Source organism: Cynoglossus semilaevis, chromosome 5 (genome assembly GCF_000523025.1).
Source record: "Cynoglossus semilaevis isolate Cse_v1.0 chromosome 5, Cse_v1.0, whole genome shotgun sequence".
NCBI classification, from domain to species: Eukaryota; Metazoa; Chordata; class Actinopteri; order Pleuronectiformes; family Cynoglossidae; genus Cynoglossus; species Cynoglossus semilaevis.
In genome coordinates, this window is record NC_024311.1 from 2,748,330 (window position 1) to 2,756,848 (window position 8,519).

Here is an 8,519-nt window from a genome sequence, read left to right on the forward strand (position 1 = left end):
CCTCCCCTCAGTTAATACTTGAGTTGTACTGTTTCAGGTTGCATCCATTGCATTGAATGGACAATGACCCAAATGTGCAGTATGAGAATGTTAATCACAAGTTGTCATAATATATTTAAATTGAATGTAAAACCTGACATTTATACTGTGTTGACCCTTTCCATTCCATCTCTGCAGAGTTCTTAATGGTATGAATGTGAAGTTGGATGTCTCTATGGGTTTTCATTTTCCACTCTAAATATTTCTGGGACTTGGCTACAGGTATAAGTTGGAATCTTAAGGTGCTGTATGTGGAAGATTTCAGGGAGGTCCTTTAAAGCTGAGTACTCTACTCATGGTTCCAACTGAAGAAATATGTACAAGATGTTTAAACATGTTTATGTGTTTAAAAAAATGGGTTTTTTTAGGTGTCAAACCCAAGGCTCGTGGGCCTAATGTGGCCCACCAAGTCATTTTTGTGTGGCCTGCAGAAGCTTAAAAGGTATCAAATTGCTTTAAATTGCAAAGCATCAGTTCACAAACTCAAAACCTGAGTAGTAAAGTCCTGAAATGATATGTCGGCGTTTGTTGTCTAATCTTTTGTAATTCACTCAAAACCCTTTTGAAAGTTTGTCTGAGGTCTGTTTGTCTCCCTTCCCTCCTGCTGTGTCTGCTGTGGAATCAGTGTCATCACACTCACCTGTGTCTCTGTCATTAGTCTCACTGGTGTCACCTGGTGTCCTGGGTATATATACACCTCTCCCTCCCTCACTCAGTCCTTGTTTGTTCATTGTGATGTCTGGCCTTGATGTCTGTGTTGGTTGTGACTGTGTGGTGTTCATGCCTGGTTGTGTTCCTGCTACCCTGAGATCCGTTTTGTTTCTGTCTGTCTTTAGAATTAATTAGGAGGATTTATTATGTTCTATGAAACCACAACTATGTAAAAACTTCTTTTTTTTTTAAAGTCCTTGAATGAGTCATTGATATGATAATGATACTCATTCCAGCACAAACAAGAACAAGTATTATTTAGAATTAAGTGTTTTATCACAAGTAATTTGTTTCTATAAAAAAAAAGTCCACAATCTGATTAACAGTATATCTCAACGTCTGCTTTACGGGCTACCTGACAGATGCACGTTATTTAGTCTCTGCTGTGTTTGAAAAAAAAAATCCATATGACTGTAATCAGAAATTCACTTTGTGTGTGTGAACTAATTAGTTCACACACATCTACAAAGTCTGGAAAAAAAGTTTCTTGAGTTGTAATATTTCGTATAAAATACGCCGCAGGGTAGGAGATCTGTTTTACTAACTGATCGCATCTTTAATGGAACAGGATAGACCTGACTCGAACCTTCTCCTCAACCCTCACATTTGGCTCAGGTTCTACATCTCTAACCAGCCAACCTTCTGGCATCGATTACCTCCGCGTTCCCTGAAAAATTCACAACATCCTCACAATAACCAAAGATTCAGAGGGAAGAAAGTTTCTCTGTAGCTGCTGAGTCTTAATGGAGGCGAGGAGTCTTTCAAGTGTCCACAGGTGAAGACGTAGTGATTCACTTTCATCATCATGCAGCTCAGCGCTGAAGATTTCAGCACAGCACTGTTGAACTGCCGTTCAACCAGTGGTGTAGACGCCTAGGGTTTTTTATTTTCATTAATTTTTTTTTTTTTTTTTTTTTAACAAATCCTTGTATTTCATTTATTTATTTTGTTTAGTAGTTATATCAGAAAACCTAGGTAAAGACAAGAAAAACATAGTCATAGTCTGTTATACCAAAGTAAAACTGTAGTCCAGTCGCGTGGAAACTTCAGGCATCCAGTTTCACAACAGTGCATTTGCACTTTCTAACATTTACCCTAGAGAGTGAACTCTGTCTGCTGGCTACTGTCACTGAGAAATTGGTGATTTATTCTCCGTCGCGGCTGAAAGGGACTGTGAGCTGCTGTTGTAAGTTTAAACATGTTATCAAAGACAACTGGGTCTGAAATAATGTATTGATGTTGTAGCAGCTTTGAAACCGGAGGATGAATAGTTTAGAAGAGATTTTAAAAAAATGATACATCTTTTCTGAATAGTTTTGGTTCAGTCACTTTTGGATAAAATGGAAGAAGTACTCTACCTACCTGTACTTGAGTGAAAGTATCAATACGTTATGTAAACGTATACGTATATGTTACATGTATGTAGGCATGTACAATAGCAGTCTAACTACTTTATAAAAGAGATTGAACATTGAAGTGACGAAAGTTCAGGGAGCTCCACATTCTGGAATTCTGGTCGGATGCAACTTCCAGGTCTCAAAAAGAGCACATGTCCAAGGAAAAGAGGACATCTGGTCACCTTTGCTAGCTATGCTTAGCTATGCTAAGCTATGCTAGCGCATCACTGCTAGGTAGCTAATTTAGCTGAACACACAATGCAGACTATCTAGGTTAAGACTACCTAGGTTCTAGGTTTTCCTTAAAAAGGAACAAAAAAAATTAAAGTATAAAATCTTATTTTATTATTTATTTGATAATCATTTGTCCTCAATCGTACAACGCACACAAGTTTTAGCTAACAGGTTCAAACCAGTTTGGGAAAAAAAACAGATTTTTGGGCTTAATTGTGGATTCAGTTGACATTAAAGTTGTGTTGTTGTGTTTATTGTAGTGTCGTTCTGAAGGAATTACATTGAAAATAAACTACACATACGCCACCTACAGTATCGTGAAAAGGTTGAGGCGGGTTTGAAAATGTACCTTATCCTCCTAGTACAGCCTTTTTTCTTTGTTAAAGTACTTGTAGAGAGTAGTATAACGTACCCTGTTGCCTAGTCAGCAGCTGTGACAGCTCTGTAAAGTGGGGACACTGTGAGTCCAAGTACACGTCATCGAGTGGTACTCTGAGCCACAGCCAACTACTGAGCTCCCACGTTAGTAGATCCACCTACATCAATAGTAGTTTGCTCACTTATTACGACAACACCGTAGTAACCATAACCTTGAGCTTTGTAAGGTCGATGTTTACTGTAGTTTGACACAGACATGCTAAGGTCGTGTGTACTTGAGAAAACTGTCTAAGCTCTGCTAGGCTAACACAGATTATGTCAGGATCCTACACAAGCTGCTTTTGAAAAGTGGTTAAACACGACAACTTTGTCACAGAAACCAGTTTAAAAAATGCCATTAAAGCAGTGGTTCTTAATTATTTTCTCACAGTGCTGAGTTGCTGCCACCTAGTGACTGGTGGCTTGTTATTATTTATGCATTACAGCAAAGGTACACTTATGCTCATATGCGTGCCATATTCCATTCGAAGCCCATCACACCCCCCACTGGCACCTCACTGCGCCCCCCTCAGGGGTCCCCACCCCACTATTTTGGAAGTAGTGCATTAAAGTAAGATCAGAAGTTAGTCATTCTCTCTCACTTTTTAAAAATAGTAAGTAGTAAAAAAAGACCAGATTCCATATTAAATATTTTATACATTTTGTATTTTATAAAAAAAAAAGTTAGGGTCGATGCAGTTAGCATGTGCTAGCATTGACTTTAGCCTCACCTTGTCTTCCTCTCAATGGAAGTGGAGCTTTTTTTTTTTTTTTTCCCCACCTTTTTTCATCAGATCTTAAGTGATTAGTGTTTTCAGTGTTTCAGCAGCCAATCCTCACCATTAGCTGTTTGTTTTGTTAAACGCCTGTTTTGTGTTTGCGCTGGGAATGATTGATCACAGGTGGAGAGGAGACCGCAGAGAAAGGGACAAGCCGGTGATATAAATCACATCTGATAGAGGGCACACAGATAATTGGTTGTCTGACCTTATAGTCACGAGGAGCAGGCGGCTATCTTCCAGAAGGAGACAAACTAGAGGGCAGCACACAATGATAACAACATGCTGGACTGTCAACAGATGAGATGCAAAATTAGCTGGCCCTCCCCCCCCCCCCCCACCCGTTCTCTTTTCATTGAAGAGATTAAACAGAATAAATACCGGTCTGAGACAACTTCACTGTTTGTTCCTTTTTGCTCCTCTGCTTTTGACATTGTTTCAAAACCAGAATAGATTTACCACGGGTGACCATACAGTCTGATCAATACCGAGGCATCACACCAAGGACTTTCAACAGCCCCCACTTTACAAAACACGAGTCCTTCTTAACCTCACTTTCACTTATTCCCTCTGCAACTCTCCAAACACAGCTCATCCCTTTCTTCATCTCGCTCACTTTTTGAGAGGGGTGTCCGCCTCGCTCAGCACTTTCAGAGATAAGAGGAATTTTTTTCGTGTTCGTCAGACACAGGGAGAGCCCGACTTGATTAAATAGCCTGACAACGTGCCAAATGATTTGCACTGTTGCCAGGGAGATCAAACTGACCTTGTGTGTTAAAAGAGTTGCCAAGAAGATACAGGATGTACTTTCTAGTGAGAAAATGACTAAATATAGAAGAGAACGAGACTACACTGAATAAATGTACATCCATTAGGTGGTTATATTAGGTCGGGGGGGGTGTTCCAAATGTCGTCGAGAAGCTGTGCGGAGGGGCGGGGGGTGGTGTTCCAAATGTCGTCGAGAAGCTGTTTGTCTCTTCATTAACCTCGAAGGTTTTGCCGGAAGACGGTAAAGTGAAGCATTTTGTAAAAGTGACTTTCCTAAAATTCTAATCTGTTCTTGGTGCTAAAGCTTCCACTTTTTAATACAGTGTGAATACTAGTGGTAAGATTAGGAATGAAGCACTACAGGCTCTCTCACACTCTGATACTTACTGCATAAAAATACACTTCTTAAATCTCTGTATGGGATTAAGTATTTCCGGGAATGTGATGCAATAAGAGTGGAAAGAAAGCAACAAAACACTCAAGTCCTGAACTTTTGACATTTTGACACAGGCTTTGAATAGTGGGTTTTTTTTTTTTTTTTTTTTTTCCATTTACAGCTTTGCATTTTTTAAGATGAAATGTATTTAAAAACACACAAACGTTAAGTAAGACCTTTAAAACTGAGAACAAAGAATTGGCTATGCATAAAAATCATTAGGGTACACTATCTGTCATCGCACTCTCAATGTTTCCCAAAACACAAGTGGGGGAAAAGAAAACTTGTCAGAATTATTTGTTTAATATAAATAGTTCCCTAACTTCCCAGTCCCAGTTCGGTCAAATCATTTCTCACTAAACTGTTATTGCATTAATTTTATAGCTTGACTTTGATTTAAAATCTGTCGAAACCATTGGATCAATATCTGTAAGTGTATTTTTTAAACGAAAATGGTTGTTTCTATACTTTGATCCCGTTTTTGCAGCTGTAAAAACAGCCTTTTCTGAGACGTGCACCGGCGTTATCAAGGATGCCGAGCTGTCCGTGGTGCTGATCTTACGTCCGCTGCTTTCGTCTCGTTTTTAACTCCCTTTGATCTGATTTAATGAGCCTGCGATGGCGGATTCGGAAGGAAGAGCTGTGTTGATGTTTGCAAGCTTGGGCGTGTGCGTCAGATGTGGTATAAGTTCCTCGTGGCTCTGGGAACTGTTCTTCTTTGTAACAAAAATAATTCTTAAATCTTCATACTTATCGTTTTTTTCTTAATGCTCTTCTATAGGGTCTATAACTAAAGAAATGTGAGTCTCAATATTGTGGTGCAATGCTATATTACATGTTCATGCATTAGTGGAAGGAGGAAAATTGACGCAGACTCTTATTATAGCATAAATGAAAGTGCAGACTGCGCACGGGAAAATTGGTTGTGACTCCCTGCAGACAGACGAAAATGAAAAGCTGCAGTAACACAACAGATCTAAATATCAGCTTGACACTCTTCAACCCACAGAAGCACCTTTGGCATGAACGGGGAAATGAGGATGATGATGAATGTTTCCTGGTTATGAACGCGTCAGTGACAGGTGCAGATGTAGGTCTTGATAATTTTGACGCCTAACACAATAATCCCCCTATGTGAATGCACACATATTTCCTGTGAAGTTGTTAACTTCACATGACAGTTTTGTTGTTTTTTTTTTGTTGTTTTTTTTTTACCGAGACTGTGATATGAACTGTTATTGGACTCCACGGTGCAGGGCTGTGATGAAACCGAGCTGAACGGTGATGTTCCTCTCTGTCCCTAATTGCGAGCTTTCCCGAAGTCTTCCTGATGCTGTTGTGACATGTTTCTGAGAGTGTAATTGCACAGTCTAGAAAAGTGGCAAATTCCCAGAAGTGTCTTATATCCTTAAAAAAATGATACTGTAAAATCAAAATATCTAAACGTATTGCTGCAACCAGAATTGTACGTCATGGTTTCAATATATCTGACTTTCTCATCTTATACGCTGTTTTATGTTTAGGTTCACAATCAGGTGTACAGATGAATGTGTGTGTGTGTGTGTGTGTGTGTGTGTGTGTGTGTGTTTTAAGGCCTACTGTAAATCGAAGTTTTTCAGAATGTTCCTAGTTCTCATCCTTGGGGGCCATATCGATCCTGCACAGGTAAGTCCTAACATGAATAATCAAAACCAGCTTCTTCCAGCTCCTCCTAATCAATAGTTATTTCAGCAGCACGGCTCCAGAGCAGCAATTCATAATGAATAGAGAGCCACAACATATACATCTGACCTCTGTGTTATGACAATGCCCATCTGAACACGCTCATAACAAAGGCCAGAAATCGATCCAGGTCCAGGTTCACGAAGAGTCCAGTTATACCAATTAACTGAGTTAAGGTAACGGCCCCTTCGTTGTGCTCTTATTGCCAAGGGAAGACATGCTTTCCGTCAGCAGCACAACTGCTGAAATAACTGAAAACGACCTCGCTCAGCCTCTGCTGTTCCAGACTTCTCGGTTTCATCTTTTGCCAGGAGTCGGACGGTCATACTGTGGGGTTAATAACAAATTGTGCACAGAAGAAAGTGAGTTGTGTGTGTGTGTGTGTGCATGCTTCAACAAGTTGCATTTTCTCCCTCCGTGAGTCATCTGTCAGCGCTCCGCTCGGTCGGCCGCGCAGCGTTGTCACTGTCTTCCGGAGAAATCTTTAACAAAAGTTTCCCGGAGTTTCATCATCATTGTTAGCGTAGCTTCAAAAATTGCCAGGGATATAACAGCTATGATTGTGTGCAGACATGTAGAGGAGAAGGTGAACAAACTAGAAAACCATACTGAAGGTACTCTCTATGAGCGGAGAAGACATGTTTGTCTAAAACTGTACGCACAGAGGAATTCTTTCCGTCAGATTCGGTAAAGGTAGATAGAACGAACAGAGCTCTAGTAACCTTTTTTTTTTTTTTGCATGTGTTTTCAATGTCAAAGAAGACAAAGACAACCACTCACCTGGTCACGTCACCAGGCTCTCATCAGATGGTGCAGCCATGGACCAGCCATCGTTAACGTTAATCCTGACAGTGATGTCATTTTTAATTGAATTAGTTGCAGAGGTGGAAAGTAACTCGACACCTCAAGTTACAGTAATTGAATAGTTTTTTTGAGTAATTTGTCATTTTTTTTAAAAGTAAAAGTAAAAGTATTTTTGCTTTAAGTAACTAAGTAACTTCAACTCAAGGTAAATTATAAATTAAGGTATTTTTTTACTTTTACTCGAGTAGATTTTTAGATTGGTTACTTTTTACATGGGTATTTGTACTTTTACTTGAGTAAAAATACTTTTACTCAATTGCATATTTTTTTTATACTTTTTCCACCTCTGATTAGTTGTGGTTCCATAATGTAGCGGTTATTGCACCCTCCTTACACATTTGGAAGGAACCACATACTTAATGGCACCTGTATGGCAGCCTATAAGTAGCAACCTCATACTTACTGTAATGGTGCCTCCTGTGGCAGCCTGTTTTACTGTAATGGTGCCTCCTGGGGCAGCCTGTGTGGACTGCAATTACTCACACTGAATTGAGGAACTTCAATTTCAAGTTAGTTTGTGACCAGCAACCTCTTTATATGTCATCAGTGGAATATTTCAGGTTTTTGCATTGGTACTTCTGAACATTAATATACTCCGTCCATTCCTGCATACAGTCTCTGGCAGCACTTTTGTAGTGACGGACAGGAGACAGTGTGGGGGAAATTGAAGAACTTCGAACCAGAAAGATATTTAGAATTTAAGCATCAATTTGAGTCTGGTTTTCATCTGGTGGCGCTCATAGAAAAGTGCTACCCACTTATTCGCTTCACGTCCTTGTTCTATTGCAATTTCCTTTTCAACTAAATCCTGTTTCTGTGCCCAGTATCTGAAAGGTTCTGTGTACATGTTTATAGTTAATAGAAACTTTTCATTCTGCTTATTTTATTTTATTTTCAATGCACAGGCCCAAAATCTCATGACAAAAAAACAAAAGTTTGGTTTAATTCGTACTGGAGGTAATTCCTCTATTGACGAGAAATTGAATCTGCATCCAGCCAATCTTGCTGGATTAGTACTTTATTGCCAAAGTTATCTCCCCACCGCCTGCCATTAGTTTTCCCATCCTGATGCACTGACAATCTTCAATAGTTCATTTCATTCAAATTGCTTGCAATAAATGAAGTAATACCACAACTGTGTGCTGGGGGAGT